At 40.4% G+C, this 19,523-nt stretch overlaps 2 pseudogenes; both read left to right on the top strand.

Moving 5' to 3' along the window:
• The first annotated feature begins 1,864 nt into the window (after positions 1-1,864).
• On the top strand, positions 1,865-8,683 carry LOC120441283 (annotated as a pseudogene).
• Positions 8,684-11,325: 2,642 nt separating this feature from the next.
• On the top strand, positions 11,326-19,446 carry LOC120441082 (annotated as a pseudogene).
• Positions 19,447-19,523: the final 77 nt, after the last annotated feature.

The raw sequence follows: 19,523 nt of genomic DNA on the forward strand, positions 1-19,523 counted from the left end.
AGGATGGGACTGAGGACGCAACCTTGTGGAACGCCAGCGTTTGTAATAATACTGGCTGAAGTCCTGTTGCCGATCCTGACGGACTGGGGCCTGCCAGTCAAAAAGTCCAGTAGCCAGCCACAGAGGGTGGGGTGCAGGCCGAGTGTTGCCAGCTTGTGAGTGAGTTTGTAAGGATGACTGTATTGAAGGTGGAGCTGTAATCAACAAAAAGTACTTGGATGTATAAGTCTTTGTTTTCCAGATGGGAGAGGGAATAGTGAAGGGCAGCAGCAATGGCGTCTGATGTGTAATTTGGAGTACTTAGTTAGGTGCTGTATAAAACCACATTAAATTCTGTAAACATGTCCTATTCACAATTATTTATCATTACCGCTGTCCAAGTGGTCTCATTTCAAAGTTCAAAGCGAGCATCGGAACGGGCAAGAAAGGCGACTTTTAATTGACTTTGAATGTGTTGTGGTTTTGATATCAGATGGGCTGGGTTGAGAAACTGGCTTAGAATTCCTCTTGCCTTCAGCATGGCCATGCCCCTCTGACTTCTGGCATCAACAAGGCATTTTTACCCAGGGAAATGTTTATTTCGCTTTTCTGTTTGGACTATTCTCTGTAAATTCCTGAGAAAATCTGAGAAGATCAGGAGTGTCTGAAAAACATAAAGTAGCCCATCTGTCACCAACAGCAATGCTGCCTTCAAAGTCACTTAAATCACCTTCCTTTTTTTTCTGGCGTGTGATTGGCTGTTTAGATATGTGCATTAACAAGCAGCTGAATAGGTTAGTGGATAGTGAGTCTGTACTATGTTATTGTATATTGTTTTTTCAGTTATTGTTCTGGTATAGAAGTTTTTTTCCTTAAGTAATTTAGTAATTTTAACATCTCCGCTCCGTAAAGCGCAGACATAATAGTAAACATTATTTATATGTCCAGTTTTAAAATATTTTTAATCTTGTCTGGTCAAGTTTTCTTTTCTGTAAGTCACTTACATTTAGGGAAGGAAAGTTTGAAGACAGGAAATTTGACGTGTATGGTCTAAGCTAACTGTGACATTGACGACCTTTATTATAACTGTATTGGGCATGTTCACTTAAACAACAAAAATAACAAACCAACAAAACAAGAAACATAATTCCTGTTTTATAAAAAGCAACAATGACCAAGCCATCAGTTACTTTATATGCCTATAATATCCACATTTATTTTTATTCATAAAATTGGAAATTACTAGATAAATTTACAAAAGAAATTAAATGTAGTTCAATTCAGTTTTATGCATATGGGGCCAAATCACAACAGCAGTATGAGATCAAATTTTAATTTAGTCCATCTGGATGTGATTATAATGCTCCTGTTGTTTCGGGATGATATGCATGCATACCATTTATTGATTGCTGCTGGCTCCTGGCTCATGAAGACTTGAGGTTTGCAGTTGTCTGTGTGAATGCAGCTGAAGATGAAAAACAATTGATTGGTCCAAACACAACAGAGTAACCATGGAGATGGAGCACTGTCATATTTCCCAGTAGTGGACTCTTTATATCACACCCGTTCATAAAACGCATCGACTTATCTTTCTGTGGGTAAAGTAAGCAGATCTTTGTATTTAATGCAACTTTTATAACAGAGGTCAAAACTGAACCTGGTACTCATGTTGTGATTTAAATCCTGAATGCATTTTAATTTGTTAGTATCACTTTAAGCCTCAGTTACTTGTTAAAAAAGAGAGAGAGAAAATATAAGCGATTGTCCATTAACCTTATTTTTACATGCACACATCTACAAATATTTATTTTGGGCTTTGCGACATGATCATATTCTACAAAATGAACGTAGATGTATTTACAGATATTATTATTCATTGTATCTGTATATTTACATGTGCATGTACGATAAGCATGAACACCCTGTGGAATTATATTCACACTGGTGTATACAAACTTTTTTCCCAGGCCTGACAGAACCTGTTCTGATTCGTTTGGATGTGGATTCAAAGCTCAGTGATCAGATGAAGGTAAAAAGGCAGAACTTGCTTTTGTTTTATTTACCTTTTGTTTAATCTGAGAAATTAGATGGGAGGTTTTGATACATTTTTAACAACCTCGGTACAGGATTATTGCATCTACTCTACATGCTAACTTATGTTAATTCAGCTTCTGTGTCAGTGTCTTGGTCTTTCTTGGTGCTCTGTCTTCAGACACTTGCTATTCAAACCTTTTGTATTCTTCTCCCAGAAATGTTGAATGATTTAAATGTAAAGCCCAAAGCAAAAGTCCTTACAGTCACCTGGATGTTTCCATGGCTTTGAGCATGTTTTCATTTCTTCTAACTTCCATCAGCTGTCATTCTTCCACCTGCGTGTGGATGACAAGCCGGCTCTGCTGCTCCACCTCCTGAGGAACGTAGTGAAGCCTCAGGAACAGACAGTGGTCTTTGCTGCCACCAAACACCATGTGGAGTACCTAAAGGAGGTAAGATAACAGTGTAGCATAGATTTGTGAGAATGTTAAATATTGTTTAAAAAACTAGAGCTTTAGTTGACTTCTTATTTTTTTCTGATGTCCAGCTGCTGTCGTCAGAAGGTTTAGAGTGTGCCTACATCTACAGTGCCCTTGATCAGACTGCCAGGAAGATCAACATTGGGAAATTTGTGCACCGGAAAGCCATGGTGCTTCTGGTGACTGATGTTGCTGCTCGTGGTATAGACATCCCCTGCTGGATAATGTCATCAATTACAACTTCCCTCAAGGCCAAACTCTTCTTGCACAGAGTTGGTGAGCAGCTGTATGCAGAACGAACAAAGTGATTCAGCCTCTTTAATTTGAAATGATTAGGCCAGCATTACGTGTATTTTTCCCCCTGTCTTTCCCATCAGGGCGTGTGGGACGAGCGGGCCGAAGTGGCACAGCCTATAGTCTGATTTGTCCTGATGAAATGCCTTATGTCTACGACCTCCACCTCTTCCTAGGGCGACCAGTTCAGTTTGCTTCGCCTGAACACACAGAAGGTAGACTCTACTGCATGCCTGTCAGGTCTTAAAGTGACAGATGAACAGTTTAACTGATGTGCTACACATTTGAGGTTGCTAATAAACTTTATTTAGTGCTCTTTTTATCTGTCACTGTATTGAAATGTCTGCATTTCTTTTTCGTACTCAGATTCAGAAGGTGTGTTTGGTCGAGTCCCTCAGAGGATCTTGGATGATGAAAGTGCTCATCTGATCACGTCTCACGAAAACTTCGCTGGACCTGCAAAATCTGCTCCGTGTCTCAGAGAACGCCTACAAGCAGTACCTCAAGTCGCGGCCAAACCCCTCGCCGGAGTCCATCAGACGGGTTAAAAACATAGATCTGTCCAGCATGGGTGTCCATCCAGTACTCGGTAAGTTCAAAGGAGGATAAATTATAACAAGAAGAGGGAAATTATGAAAATAATCAAAAGGAACAGTGAGGAACTGATGGCAGTTAAGTAAGAGAATTTGATTTAATTTGTTTCAGGGTGTGGTCTGAAAAAATGGAACTGGAGTGCCTTCAAATAGTCGATGCCATCAAGAGCTACAAATCCAAAGCGGTGAGTTTGATGCAGACACGTCACAGCGCTGCATTTTCTGGTAAAATGTGTTCTAATAAGCAAAGAAACATATAATTCTCTCCTGAAATAGACCATCTTGAAATCAACTCCAGTAGTAAAACACCAGCCAGTGAGGTGATGCGGGCCAAACGCTCTAAAGACACTGGGCTAGTGGACAAATTCAGCAAGCAGAGAGAGGACCGAGCTGCAGAAAGCAGGCTGCAGCAGCCAATCAACCCCACCACTACTGCTGACTGTGACATCACAGAAAAGGAGGAGAGTGATCTAAATGTAAGCATGGGTGAAGTATTGCTTCTTTCTTTCCTCCCTGGATCGTTGTAGTTGCAGGTTCAGATCAGTTTCATAAAGGATTAAGCACACACATTGAACTCCAGGAAATCATAAATCAAAATATGGATATTACCTGTCCACAGATTCATGGTGACGTAACTGCTCCTTTGCTTTGTTTGGTGATTGTAGAAATGGTTTACATGAGCTTTTAGCTGAGATTCAGAGGTTTCTGCAGCACTTATATTTCTGACCTCTTGTTATAACCGATTAAATGCGATCTCCTCCCTTTTGCCCCATTTTTGATGGTGTGGGTGCAAATGATCAGGCATGACGTTCTCATAATAAATGAGATAAGATACTGCAAATAATTACTTCTGCATTTGTGATTGAAATGAATTGAAAATGTGTATGCAATGATACAGTTTTAAAGATTTGGCCTAAATAATTTCTCGAGTGAATGAGCCTAAACATGATGACCTAATCAGTGACACCGTGTCACCTGTGACACACACACACACACACACACACACACACACACACACACACACACACACACACACACACACACACACACACACACACACACACACACACACGTATGACTTTGGCGGTTTGAGCTGAAACAATTTCAGTGTTTCAAACCATGTTCCAGGGTTTTTCCTTCACCATTTATGAGGTTTCAAGAAGAAAATAAGCGACAGATATGAATGTGTTTTGAAAAATTCTGTAAAGATTAGACGAAAAATACTCAAAAGATAAATTCAATTGGTTTATTATAAACAAGTAAGTCAAAAAAGTTAAACAAGTAAATAATGAAACAAGGTAAAATGAAGTAAGAACAAAATGTTAAACAAGTAACTAATGAAACAAGGTAAAATGAAGTAAGAACAAAAATGTTAAACAAGTAAATAATGAAACAAGGTAAAATGAAGTAAGAACAAAAATGTTAAACAAGTAACTAATGAAACAAGGTAAAAGAGAGAAAACCCCAACAATCCCCTCTGAGCAAGCACTAGGCGACAGTGGGGAGGAAAAACTGCCTTTAAACGGGCAGAAACCTCCGGCAGAACCAGGCTCAGGAGGGGACAGTCAACTGCCGGGACTGGTTGGGGGAAGGACAGAGGTGGAGCAAGACGAGGCTACATCAGGTGAAGCAGTAGAGTCCCTCCTCCAGGGCAAGCGGAAGCATTTTTCTTTTTTTCATGGACTTTTCCACAAGCGCCTTTTTCTCCAAGATGAGGGTTCTCAACTGATCGATTGTTTCTGCGTTTTGCTTGTCAAGTTTCTTGCATGTTTGCTCCACCTCTTCTAATGCTGCTTGTTTTTCTTCAAGCTTTTCTTTGAGTTCTTTGGATGTTGCCTCCTGCATTAGCTTGTCCTTGTGCATGTCTGCATTTCTCTCTTGTACTTCTTTGTACATGTCTTCTAACTCCTCATTTCTTCTGTGGATGTCTTGGAGAGTGCGCTGCAGGTCGTCATGTATTTTGTCTTGGTGTTGCTTTTGCGCCTGCATTTCAGTGTGTTTGCGCTTCAAGTTGTTGTATTCCAACAATATCCCCTTAGTGAGCTCGGAGTTGTTTCTCGCCATGTGATCAATCCTTTTCTGCATCTGTGAGCATCTTTTGTCCAGTTTTTCCTTTTCCCCTTCTAGTTCACTTGTTTTGTTCTTCAGTTCATTACAAAACTGTTGCAGTTTTAGATTTTACCCTCAAAGTCTTTGACAATACGTTTCTCTTCTTTCAATGTTTCTTGCTGTTGCACTTTCTCTTGAAGAAGGACTTTATTTTGGCACAGTGCTTCATCCAACTTTTCTTTCAGCATTCTGTATTTTTCCTCCGTGACTTTGAGTTTGTGCTGCAAGTCTATTTGCTTTGTCTCCTGTTCTTCCTTCTGTTGGAGGATTTCTTTATTTCTTTTCACAGCTTCATCGAACTTTGTTTGGAGCAGCTGATTCATTTGGTCCATATATTGGAGATCCCATTCTGTCTTCTCAACAGTAGCTTTGCTGTCTTGAAGCTGGTTGGACATCTCCTTTAGTTCCGCCGTCTTCTGCTTGTTTTCTTTAATCAGGAAGACGATCTGCTCTCGGGCTTGTCCAAACCTGATTCCCCAGCCCTCATTAATAATTTCTATGTCGGGCTGGCGTTGTTGTCTTTCCTCCAGGTTTTTATTTTGCGCTTCCATCTGTCTACACTTCTCCTCCAGTTGAAGTTTCTCTTCTTCAATTTTTTGAATTTTATTCTGGAGGTGGTAGTTTTCCTTCCTACTGTCATGTAATGCCCTTTGGATGGATAAGAGGTCATTTGGGGAAATTGGCCGGCCACGCCAGGAAGGAGAAGCGGCGTGATCTTTTGTTCTGGTTGGTGTCTTGTTGGGTACATGTTGAAGGTTGTACACGACGACTCTGAAAAGCTTTCAAAACTTTCTGTGGTGAACGTTTGAAGGCTGCAAACACAAATGCTGCTTGAAGAAACGAACTAAGAATAGCTGTGTCTCACCCCTATTTGTGGAAAAAACTTCAAAGGATTAAAGGTTCTTAGGCGACCTTGTGACATCATCACTCCGTGAGCCAATGAGATTGTCGTGTGAAATTTTGGAATGGGGATTTTTTTTTTAAACTGTTTTCAAATTTAACTTAATATTTGACTGTTTCTTAAATGACCTGTTTAGCTGATTAAGAAATTAATTGCCACGAACATACCTAATATTATATAACAGACAACAGAAAAACAGACATTTTTCTGTTTTATTTAAAATGTTTTTAATTATCCTACTTTTTATAAGAGGGAACATTATTTAAAGAATATGTATTTAATTAAAAACTCTCTATTCATCTAAAGGGTATAACAAAAAGGTGAGCTTCCTGCTCGAAAATGAAATGACCAAAATAAATGGAGTATTTCTCTGCAATTACAAACTTTGTGTGAACAATCTTGGTTTCAAAATAAAGCTAACCCTTGTGGGATGTCATCAGAGGTGTAAATATTACTGCAGATGTTACTATGTCAAAGTCTCACAATTGTCTTATGTTTATTTATATAGGCAAGACCTACTTTTCACTTTTTTGCTTTGCTTTATGTTCTTAAGTGTATTAGTTCGCCAGCAGCAAGAACATGTACTAGTGTCAATAATAATAGTACGGTGGATTAGAAAACCTGCTCACAAGTTGAATCAACACCCAGGATTGTTTCATCATTTTCATTCAAAACCAATATTTGAGTCAAAAGAGAAAGTTGTTTGTGCTGTCTGATGGAGATGAAGCAAAATAAAATGCAGTTTTGATGTAGCTGATGTTGTATACAAACTAGAAGAGGAAGATAGTAGGATCTCTGTATCATGTTTTGTCACTTTGTACCATGTAATTCTTTCCATTTCCACCAGGGGTGTTTTCAGAGGTGGTAGGTGGTAAAAGAAGAGGTCAGCAGGAAGATGGTGAAGAACGACCAAAGACCAAGAAAAAAAAAAAGGCAGTCAGGCAAAGATGAAGAGTATTATATCCCTTACAGACCTAAAGACTTTGACTCTGAGAGAGGGTGAGGCATTAAACTGTTGCATCTGTTTCTTTAAAAAATGTGAATGGCTTTGTGTTTTATGCTGTTTTGTCCTGTGTTACGTGTCGACAGGTTGAGTCTCGGTGGAGAGGGCAGTGCTTTTGAACAGCAGGCCTCTTCAGCTGTCCTTGATCTCATGGGAGATGAAGGCGATCGCCTTAACCAGCAGAAAAAAATGATGAAATGGTACAAATTTCCCTATGTTTGACTCAATATCCACAAAATGGTCATTTAAAACTATAATTTAAAGTCTTTTTTCCCCCCTTTGTTTTATTAGGGACCGTAAGAAGAAGCGTTTTGTGAGAGAAACGGGAAAAGAAGACCAGAAGAAGAGGATCAAAACAGACAGCGGTCAGGTTATCAGTAACAAGAAGAACAGGAAGAACTTGTATCCTTCCAACAAAAAGCTTCTCTGTGTGCTGCTCTTAATGACCCTCTTCTCTACTCCTATGACAATGTTAAGCTGTATTGTGAAGATGTTGTATCACTGACAACATGTCAGTTATGAGGAGTGGAAGAAAAATACAAGATTGATGATACAGGATCTGGATCAGACGGAGAAACAGGCGGAGGAGGCAGGAAGCCAGCAAGAGGTAGGACGGCATCAAAATGAATAGCACAAACACGTCTGCCTGTTAAATATAGCCCATCAGCCACCATGTTTTAACTCAAGTCTAAAAGTAAATACTTAACGTCACTCTTCCAGCCTTGCAAGCTATAACCTCCAACCTTTTTGTTGTGTCGTGCCTCTCCCAGGTCGTGGCCGTGGCCGACGAGGTCCAAACGTACAGAGCTCCGGTGACCACAAAGCACGCTCGGAGCTGAAAACAAAGGATCAGATCATGAAGCAGCGCAAGAAAAAGCAGAAGCACCAGTTCCTGCAGGGCGGGGGATGAGCAAGCTCCGCCCAAGAACAAAAAGTGGCTCGGAGAAGTGAAAAGTCAGGTTTTGGAAGGGGTGGCCATAAGAAAGGCAAGCTGAGGAAGAAGCTGTGAGGAGGACAGAGGGTTGATGGTGTGGAGGACATCACGAGGAAGTAAGCGTCAGAATCACCTGAGAACATCACCAAAGATTTTCCTGGCGCTTTGTGTGACTGTAGATTAAGGAGAAAATGATTTGTGCATCTTTACACTGCAGAAATGCACGTCACTTCTTCCTTGATGGCCTGCTGAACTCTGCGTTTGCCACAGAGTTATGTTTAATTATGATCCACTAACCTGGATTTACTACTTGTAAGCATGTTGGCAGTCTAATAAAAGTGTTTTGGAGTACTGAAATATGTCTTATCAAATTGGGAAAATACAGATATTAGGTGCTTAATTTCAAGATTCAAAATTCAAACTGTTTTTTGTCCTGTGTCCAAAGATCAAAAAGGCATTTCTCTGTGCAATGAAATTCTTTCTTTGCTGTCCACACACAGATGCTGATTAATATGTACAATAGAAATACAACATATAAAATACAAATAGTAAAAATAAATAAATGAAGACAAAAAGAAGACAAAATATTGAAGTGTGAAACAGAGATGTGTGTAAAAGAGTAATGAGCTTAATATGCAGGATGACCTGATGTGCAAAAGTTATTATTACTGTTCAAAAATAGGTCAGCTGTCCATGAGCCTGATAGCAGTGGGGAAGAAGGAGTTGTTGAGTCTGGATGTTCTGGATTTCACACTTCTGAACCTTCGTCTCAAGGGCAGAAGTGTGAACGGTCCGTGTTGGGTGTGTGTGGGGTCTTTGAGGATGGAGGCAGCTCTCCTCTGGACTCTGGACTTGACCAGCTGTGTGGTGTTCGGTGTCCAGGTGAGGTCCTCAGAGATGTAGACGCCCAGGTATCTAAAGCTGCTCACCCTCTCCACTTCAAGCCCCGGATAAACAGCGGTTGGTGAGGCCTCCTCTTCATCCTCGTGTCCACTATTATCTCCTTTGTCTTATCAGTGTTGAGGGTGAGGTTGTTGTCCTCACAGCATGACACCAGACCGGCCACCTCTCTCCTGTAAGCTGCTTCTTCCCCTCCAGTGATGCGACCAATCACTGCAGCGTCGTTCGCGAACTTCAAAATGATGTTATCTTGGTTGGAGGTGACACAGTCGTGGGTGTACAGGGTGTAGAGGATGGGACTGAGGACGCAACCTTGTGGAGCGCCAGCGTTTGTAATAATACTGGCTGAAGTCCTGTTGCCAATCCTGACGGACTGGGGCCTGCCAGTCAAAAAGTCCAGTAGCCAGCCACAGAGGGTGGGGTGCAGGCCGAGTGTTGCCAGCTTGTGAGTGAGTTTGTAAGGGATGACTGTATTGAAGGTGGAGCTGTAATCAACAAAAAGTACTTGGATGTATAAGTCTTTGTTTTCCAGATGGGAGAGGGAATAGTGAAGGGCAGCAGCAATGGCGTCTGATGTGTAATTTGGAGTACTTAGTTAGGTGCTGTATAAAAACCACATTAAATTCTGTAAACATGTCCTATTCACAATTATTTATCATTACCGCTGTCCAAGTGGTCTCATTTCAAAGTTCAAAGCGAGCATCGGAACGGGCAAGAAAGGCGACTTTTAATTGACTTTGAATGTGTTGTGGTTTTTGATATCAGATGGGCTGGGTTGAGAAACTGGCTTAGAATTCCTCTTGCCTTCAGCATGGCCATGCCCCTCTGACTTCTGGCATCAACAAGGCATTTTTACCCAGGGAAATGTTTATTTTGCTTTTCTGTTTGGACTATTCTCTGTAAATTCCTGAGAAAATCTGAGAAGATCAGGAGTGTCTGAAAAACGTAAAATAGCCCATCTGTCACCAACAGCAATGCTGCCTTCAAAGTCACTTAAATCACCTTCCTTTTTTTCTGGCGTGTGATTGGCTGTTTAGATATGTGCATTAACAAGCAGCTGAATAGGTTAGTGGATAGTGAGTCTGTACTATGTTATTGTATATTGTTTTTCAGTTATTGTTCTGGTATAGAAGTTTTTTCCTTAAGTAATTTAGTAATTTTAACATCTCCGCTCCGTAAAGCGCAGACATAATAGTAAACATTATTTATATGTCCAGTTTTAAAATATTTTTAATCTTGTCTGGTCAAGTTTTCTTTTCTGTAAGTCACTTACATTTAGGGAAGGAAAGTTTGAAGACAGGAAATTTGACGTGTATGGTCTAAGCTAACTGTGACATTGACGACCTTTATTATAACTGTATTGGGCATGTTCACTTAAACAACAAAAATAACAAACCAACAAAACAAGAAACATAATTCCTGTTTTATAAAAAGCAACAATGACCAAGCCATCAGTTACTTTATATGCCTATAATATCCACATTTATTTTTATTCATAAAATTGGAAATTACTAGATAAATTTACAAAAGAAATTAAATGTAGTTCAATTCAGTTTTATGCATATGGGGCCAAATCACAACAGCAGTATGAGATCAAATTTTAATTTAGTCCATCTGGATGTGATTATAATGCTCCTGTTGTTTCGGGATGATATGCATGCATACCATTTATTGATTGCTGCTGGCTCCTGGCTCATGAAGACTTGAGGTTTGCAGTTGTCTGTGTGAATGCAGCTGAAGATGAAAAACAATTGATTGGTCCAAACACAACAGAGTAACCATGGAGATGGAGCACTGTCATATTTCCCAGTAGTGGACTCTTTATATCACACCCGTTCATAAAACGCATCGACTTATCTTTCTGTGGGTAAAGTAAGCAGATCTTTGTATTTAATGCAACTTTTATAACAGAGGCCAAAACTGAACCTGGTACTCATGTTGTGATTTAAATCCTGAATGCATTTTAATTTGTTAGTATCACTTTAAGCCTCAGTTACTTGTTAAAAAAGAGAGAGAGAGAAAATATAAGCGATTGTCCATTAACCTTATTTTTTACATGCACACACATCTACAAATATTTATTTTGGGCTTTGCGACATGATCATATTCTACAAAATGAACGTAGATGTATTTACAGATATTATTATTCATTGTATCTGTATATTTACATGTGCATGTACGATAAGCATGAACACCCTGTGGAATTATATTCACACTGGTGTATACAAACTTTTTTCCCAGGCCTGACAGAACCTGTTCTGATTCGTTTGGATGTGGATTCAAAGCTCAGTGATCAGATGAAGGTAAAAAGGCAGAACTTGCTTTTGTTTTATTTACCTTTTGTTTAATCTGAGAAATTAGATGGAAGGTTTTGATACATTTTTAACAACCTCGGTACAGGATTATTGCATCTACTCTACATGCTAACTTATGTTAATTCAGCTTCTGTGTCAGTGTCTTGGTCTTTCTTGGTGCTCTGTCTTCAGACACTTGCTATTCAAACCTTTTGTATTCTTCTCCCAGAAATGTTGAATGATTTAAATGTAAAGCCCAAAGCAAAAGTCCTTACAGTCACCTGGATGTTTCCATGGCTTTGAGCATGTTTTCATTTCTTCTAACTTCCATCAGCTGTCATTCTTCCACCTGCGTGTGGATGACAAGCCGGCTCTGCTGCTCCACCTCCTGAGGAACGTAGTGAAGCCTCAGGAACAGACAGTGGTCTTTGCTGCCACCAAACACCATGTGGAGTACCTAAAGGAGGTAAGATAACAGTGTAGCATAGATTTGTGAGAATGTTAAATATTGTTTAAAAACTAGAGCTTTAGTTGACTTCTTATTTTTTTCTGATGTCCAGCTGCTGTCGTCAGAAGGTTTAGAGTGTGCCTACATCTACAGCGCCCTTGATCAGACTGCCAGGAAGATCAACATTGGGAAATTTGTGCACCGGAAAGCCATGGTGCTTCTGGTGACTGATGTTGCTGCTCGTGGTATAGACATCCCCCTGCTGGATAATGTCATCAATTACAACTTCCCCTCCAAGGCCAAACTCTTCTTGCACAGAGTTGGTGAGCAGCTGTATGCAGAACGAACAAAGTGATTCAGCCTCTTTAATTTGAAATGATTAGGCCAGCATTACGTGTATTTTTCCCCTGTCTTTCCCATCAGGGCGTGTGGGACGAGAGCGGGCGAAGTGGCACAGCCTATAGTCTGATTTGTCCTGATGAAATGCCTTATGTCTACGACCTCCACCTCTTCCTAGGGCGACCAGTTCAGTTTGCTTCGCCTGAACACACAGAAGGTAGACTCTACTGCATGCCTGTCAGGTCTTAAAGTGACAGATGAACAGTTTAACTGATGTGCTACACATTTGAGGTTGCTAATAAACTTTATTTAGTGCTCTTTTATCTGTCACTGTATTGAAATGTCTGCATTTCTTTTCGTACTCAGATTCAGAAGGTGTGTTTGGTCGAGTCCCTCAGAGGATCTTGGATGATGAAAGTGCTCATCTGATCACGTCTCACGAAAACTTCGCTGGACCTGCAAAATCTGCTCCGTGTCTCAGAGAACGCCTACAAGCAGTACCTCAAGTCGCGGCCAAACCCCTCGCCGGAGTCCATCAGACGGGTTAAAAACATAGATCTGTCCAGCATGGGTGTCCATCCAGTACTCGGTAAGTTCAAAGGAGGATAAATTATAACAAGAAGAGGGAAATTATGAAAATAATCAAAAGGAACAGTGAGGAACTGATGGCAGTTAAGTAAGAGAATTTGATTTAATTTGTTTCAGGGTGTGGTCTGAAAAAATGGAACTGGAGTGCCTTCAAATAGTCGATGCCATCAAGAGCTACAAATCCAAAGCGGTGAGTTTGATGCAGACACGTCACAGCGCTGCATTTTCTGGTAAAATGTGTTCTAATAAGCAAAGAAACATATAATTCTCTCCTGAAATAGACCATCTTGAAATCAACTCCAGTAGTAAAACACCAGCCAGTGAGGTGATGCGGGCCAAACGCTCTAAAGACACTGGGCTAGTGGACAAATTCAGCAAGCAGAGAGGACCGAGCTGCAGAAAGCAGGCTGCAGCAGCCAATCAACCCCACCACTACTGCTGACTGTGACATCACAGAAAAGGAGGAGAGTGATCTAAATGTAAGCATGGGTGAAGTATTGCTTCTTCTTTCCTCCCTGGATCGTTGTAGTTGCAGGTTCAGATCAGTTTCATAAAGGATTAAGCACACACATTGAACTCCAGGAAATCATAAATCAAAATATGGATATTACCTGTCCACAGATTCATGGTGACGTAACTGCTCCTTTGCTTTGTTTGGTGATTGTAGAAATGGTTTACATGAGCTTTTAGCTGAGATTCAGAGGTTTCTGCAGCACTTATATTTCTGACCTCTTGTTATAACCGATTAAATGCGATCTCCTCCCTTTTGCCCCATTTTTGATGGTGTGGGTGCAAATGATCAGGCATGACGTTCTCATAATAAATGAGATAAGATACTGCAAATAATTACTTCTGCATTTGTGATTGAAATGAATTGAAAATGTGTATGCAATGATACAGTTTTAAAGATTTGGCCTAAATAATTTCTCGAGTGAATGAGCCTAAACATGATGACCTAATCAGTGACACCGTGTCACCTGTGACACACACACACACACACACACACACACACACACACACACACACACACACACACACACACACACACACACACACACACACGTATGACTTTGGCGGTTTGAGCTGAAACAATTTCAGTGTTTCAAACCATGTTCCAGGGTTTTCCTTCACCATTTATGAGGTTTCAAGAAGAAAATAAGCGACAGATATGAATGTTTTGAAAAATTCTGTAAAGATTAGACGAAAAATACTCAAAAGATAAATTCAATTGGTTTATTATAAACAAGTAAGTCAAAAAAAGTTAAACAAGTAAATAATGAAACAAGGTAAAATGAAGTAAGAACAAAAATGTTAAACAAGTAACTAATGAAACAAGGTAAAATGAAGTAAGAACAAAAAATGTTAAACAAGTAAATAATGAAACAAGGTAAAATGAAGTAAGAACAAAAATGTTAAACAAGTAACTAATGAAACAAGGTAAAATGAAGTAAGAACAAAAATGTTAAACAAGTAAATAATGAAACAAGGTAAAAGAGAGAAAACCCCAACAATCCCCTCTGAGCAAGCACTAGGCGACAGTGGGGAGGAAAAACTGCCTTTAAACGGGCAGAAACCTCCGGCAGAACCAGGCTCAGGAGGGGACAGTCAACTGCCGGGACTGGTTGGGGGGAAGGACAGAGGTGGAGCAAGACGAGGCTACATCAGGTGAAGCAGTAGAGTCCCTCCTCCAGGGCAAGCGGAAGCATTTTTTCTTTTTTTTCATGGACTTTTCCACAAGCGCCTTTTTCTCCAAGATGAGGGTTCTCAACTGATCGATTGTTTCTGCGTTTTGCTTGTCAAGTTTCTTGCATGTTTGCTCCACCTCTTCTAATGCTGCTTGTTTTCTTCAAGCTTTTCTTTGAGTTCTTTGGATGTTGCCTCCTGCATTAGCTTGTCCTTGTGCATGTCTGCATTTCTCTCTTGTACTTCTTTGTACATGTCTTCTAACTCCTCATTTCTTCTGTGGATGTCTTGGAGAGTACGCTGCAGGTCGTCATGTATTTTGTCTTGGTGTTGCTTTTGCGCCTGCATTTCAGTGTGTTTGCGCTTCAAGTTGTTGTATTCAACAATATCCCCTTAGTGAGCTCGGAGTTGTTTCTCGCCATGTGATCAATCCTTTTCTGCATCTGTGAGCATCTTTTGTCCAGTTTTTCCTTTTCCCCTTCTAGTTCACTTGTTTTGTTCTTCAGTTCATTACAAAACTGTTGCAGTTTTAGATTTTTACCCTCAAAGTCTTTGACAATACGTTTCTCTTCTTTCAATGTTTCTTGCTGTTGCACTTTCTCTTGAAGAAGGACTTTATTTTGGCACAGTGCTTCATCCAACTTTTCTTTCAGCATTCTGTATTTTTCCTCCGTGACTTTGAGTTTGTGCTGCAAGTCTATTTGCTTTGTCTCCTGTTCTTCCTTCTGTTGGAGGATTTCTTTATTTCTTTTCACAGCTTCATCGAACTTTGTTTGGAGCAGCTGATTCATTTGGTCCATATATTGGAGATCCCATTCTGTCTTCTCAACAGTAGCTTTGCTGTCTTGAAGCTGGTTGGACATCTCCTTTAGTTCCGCCGTCTTCTGCTTGTTTTCTTTAATCAGGAAGACGATCTGCTCTCGGCTTGTCCAAACCTGATTCCCCAGCCCTCATTAATAATTTCTATGTCGGGCTGGCGTTGTTGTCTTTCCTCCAGGTTTTTATTTTGCGCTTCCATCTGTCTACACTTCTCCTCCAGTCAGTGGCGGTCCTAGCCTATTTGGCGCCCTGGGCGAACACTCCCTCCCCCCCCCCACACACACACACACATATATGAAGACAGAGAAAATATAGTATGCAAACGGCTACTAAACAGACATCATAATTCGTCATACAATGAGAACAGGACAAATCAACAATTGACACTGACTAATTACTATTATATTAATATTATATTATTGTATATATTGTTTGGAGTTTAGTCTGTTACTGTAACTATTTTTACCATTTCTTCTTGGAGGAGCTGTAACCCACATAATTAAGAAAGTATTCTGAAAGTTTTAGGATACATGACCTGCCTTTATCCAATGACACATCTGCTTACCTGTATCTTTTGCTCGTTTCTTCTTGTAGGAGCCATAATTAAATGTATTGAATTTTAATGATCACTGGGTTTTCATTTGTTTGGTTGCTATGGTGATGTGTAACAGGAGTCACGTGGGTGGTAGCGGTGACATTAAGAGGGCGTTGTCAGTCTGTCTTTCACTGCTTTGATTTTGACAGAGCAGGGCTGGGTAGCTGTATTTTTGTTGACCGCAGCACAACGAGTTCCCCTTGTTGCATTAGAGCCTGTGATGTTTTAAGACTTTGAATCGCGAGCCGATCACATTGCTCTATAAACTTTTCAAGCACTTTAATAAACAAGCAAGCAATTCCACCTCTCGCATTATTGCGTAAAGTTGACAGCGCGTCAGGCAAATAGGCTCAGTCCCCGGCCTCTAGCGACTGTGGAAGTCGCTACACTCCTCCTCTTTTCTCTTTTTTAAACTTTAAAAACGGGTTGTGTGTGAGACTTTAAATCAACAAAATATAAAATATACATTTTAAATTGTTATTGATCCCTTTACCCCGAGTCCTAAAGTGTATATTCATTTTTTTACTCTTAAATATTTATTGTTCGTTTACTTGCACTGCTGTAACTGGAGCCTCGTCGTCTCGTCTCTCTATAATATACTGAACTGTATGTAGCGGAGATGACAATAAAGTTTACTTTGACTTCAGCAGCGAGCAGGCGCACCGAGGGCTCTCGCGCTCACTTTTCGCGTATTGATTGATTGATTGATTATGCTTTATTCATCCCGAGGGAAATATAGAAAAACATCGGTGCAAATTATAAGTCTGTATCATAATGTCTGGTGTTTTCGTGTTGTTGGTTTGTTTTTATTTTGTTTTATTTTGCGAGTTGGTTATTAGATGCTGCTCCAGCCAGCCAGAGAATCCCCCGCCGCCCCGCCCTCTCCTCCCTGCGCCGCAAGCAGCGGGCGCCCTTACTCCCAGCAAATGGGCGATAGAAAGCCGATCGGTGCCTATGCCATTCCCAATATGCGCTGGCTGATGTCGGGGCACCATGAGTACGAGCAATTTTTTATTTTTTTTTGCCGATGCCCGTGATGCCGCCCCCACCACGATGCCGCCCCGGGCAACCGCCCGTGTCGCCCGTATCTAAAACCGCTACTGCCTCCAGTTGAAGTTTCTCTTCTTCAATTTTTTGAATTTTATTCTGGAGGTGGTAGTTTTCCTTCCTACTGTCATGTAATGCCCTTTGGATGGATAAGAGGTCATTTGGGGAAATTGGCCGGCCACGCCAGGAAGGAGAAGCGGCGTGATCTTTTTGTTCTGGTTGGTGTCTTGTTGGGTACATGTTGAAGGTTGTACACGACGACTCTGAAAAGCTTTCCAAAACTTTCTGTGGTGAACGTTTGAAGGCTGCAAACACAAATGCTGCGAAGAAACGAACTAAGAATAGCTGTGTCTCACCCCTATTTGTGGAAAAAACTTCAAAGGATTAAAGGTTCTTAAGGCGACCTTGTGACATCATCACTCCGTGAGCCAATGAGATTGTCGTGTGAAATTTTGGAATGGGGATATTTTTTTTTAAACTGTTTTCAAATTTAACTTAATATTTGACTGTTTCTTAAATGACCTGTTTAGCTGATTAAGAAATTAATTGCCACGAACATACCTAATATTATATAACAGACAACAGAAAAACAGACATTTTTCTGTTTTATTTAAAATGTTTTTAATTATCCTACTTTTTATAAGAGGGAACATTATTTAAAGAATATGTATTTAATTAAAAAACTCTCTATTCATCTAAAGGGTATAACAAAAAAGGTGAGCTTCCTGCTCGAAAATGAAATGACCAAAATAAATGGAGTATTTCTCTGCAATTACAAACTTTGTGTGAACAATCTTGGTTTCAAAATAAAGCTAACCCTTGTGGGATGTCATCAGAGGTGTAAATATTACTGCAGATGTTACTATGTCAAAGTCTCACAATTGTCTTATGTTTATTTATATAGGCAAGACCTACTTTTCACTTTTTTGCTTTGCTTTATGTTCTTAAGTGTATTAGTTCGCCAGCAGCAAGAACATGTACTAGTGTCAATAATAATAGTACGGTGGATTAGAAAACCTGCTCACAAGTTGAATCAACACCCAGGATTGTTTCATCATTTTCATTCAAAACCAATATTTGAGTCAAAAAGAGAAAGTTGTTTGTGCTGTCTGATGGAGATGAAGCAAAATAAAATGCAGTTTTGATGTAGCTGATGTTGTATACAAACTAGAAGAGGAAGATAGTAGGATCTCTGTATCATGTTTTGTCACTTTGTACCATGTAATTCTTTCCATTTCCACCAGGGGGTGTTTTCAGAGGTGGTAGGTGGTAAAAGAAGAGGTCAGCAGGAAGATGGTGAAGAACGACCAAAGACCAAGAAAAAAAGGCAGTCAGGCAAAGATGAAGAGTATTATATCCCTTACAGACCTAAAGACTTTGACTCTGAGAGAGGGTGAGGCATTAAACTGTTGCATCTGTTTCTTTAAAAAATGTGAATGGCTTTGTGTTTTATGCTGTTTTGTCCTGTGTTACGTGTCGACAGGTTGAGTCTCGGTGGAGAGGGCAGTGCTTTTGAACAGCAGGCCTCTTCAGCTGTCCTTGATCTCATGGGAGATGAAGGCGATCGCCTTAACCAGCAGAAAAAAAAATGATGAAATGGTACAAATTTCCCTATGTTTGACTCAATATCCACAAAATGGTCATTTAAAACTATAATTTAAAGTCTTTTTTCCCCCTTTGTTTTATTAGGGACCGTAAGAAGAAGCGTTTTGTGAGAGAAACGGAAAAGAAGACCAGAAGAAGAGGATCAAAACAGACAGCGGTCAGGTTATCAGTAACAAGAAGAACAGGAAGAACTTGTATCCTTCCAACAAAAGCTTCTCTGTGTGCTGCTCTTAATGACCCTCTTCTCTACTCCTATGACAATGTTAAGCTGTATTGTGAAGATGTTGTATCACTTGACAACATGTCAGTTATGAGGAGTGGAAGAAAAATACAAGATTGATGATACAGGATCTGGATCAGACGGAGAAACAGGCGGAGGAGGCAGGAAGCCAGCAAGAGGTAGGGACGGCATCAAAATGAATAGCACAAACACGTCTGCCTGTTAAATATAGCCCATCAGCCACCATGTTTTAACTCAAGTCTAAAAGTAAATACTTAACGTCACTCTTCCAGCCTTGCAAGCTATAACCTCCAACCTTTTTGTTGTGTCGTGCCTCTCCCAGGTCGTGGCCGTGGCCGACGAGGTCCAAACGTACAGAGCTCCGGTGACCACAAAGCACGCTCGGAGCTGAAAACAAAGGATCAGATCATGAAGCAGCGCAAGAAAAAGCAGAAGCACCAGTTCCTGCAGGCGGGGGATGAGCAAGCTCCGCTCCAAGAACAAAAAGTGGCTCGGAGAAGTGAAAAAGTCAGGTTTTGGAAGGGTGGCCATAAGAAAGGCAAGCTGAGGAAGAAGCTGTGAGGAGGACAGAGGGTTGATGGTGTGGAGGACATCACGAGGAAGTAAGCGTCAGAATCACCTGAGAACATCACCAAAGA

The sequence above is a fragment of the Oreochromis aureus genome, linkage group 7 (assembly GCF_013358895.1).
Source record: "Oreochromis aureus strain Israel breed Guangdong linkage group 7, ZZ_aureus, whole genome shotgun sequence".
Lineage (NCBI taxonomy): Eukaryota > Metazoa > Chordata > Actinopteri > Cichliformes > Cichlidae > Oreochromis > Oreochromis aureus.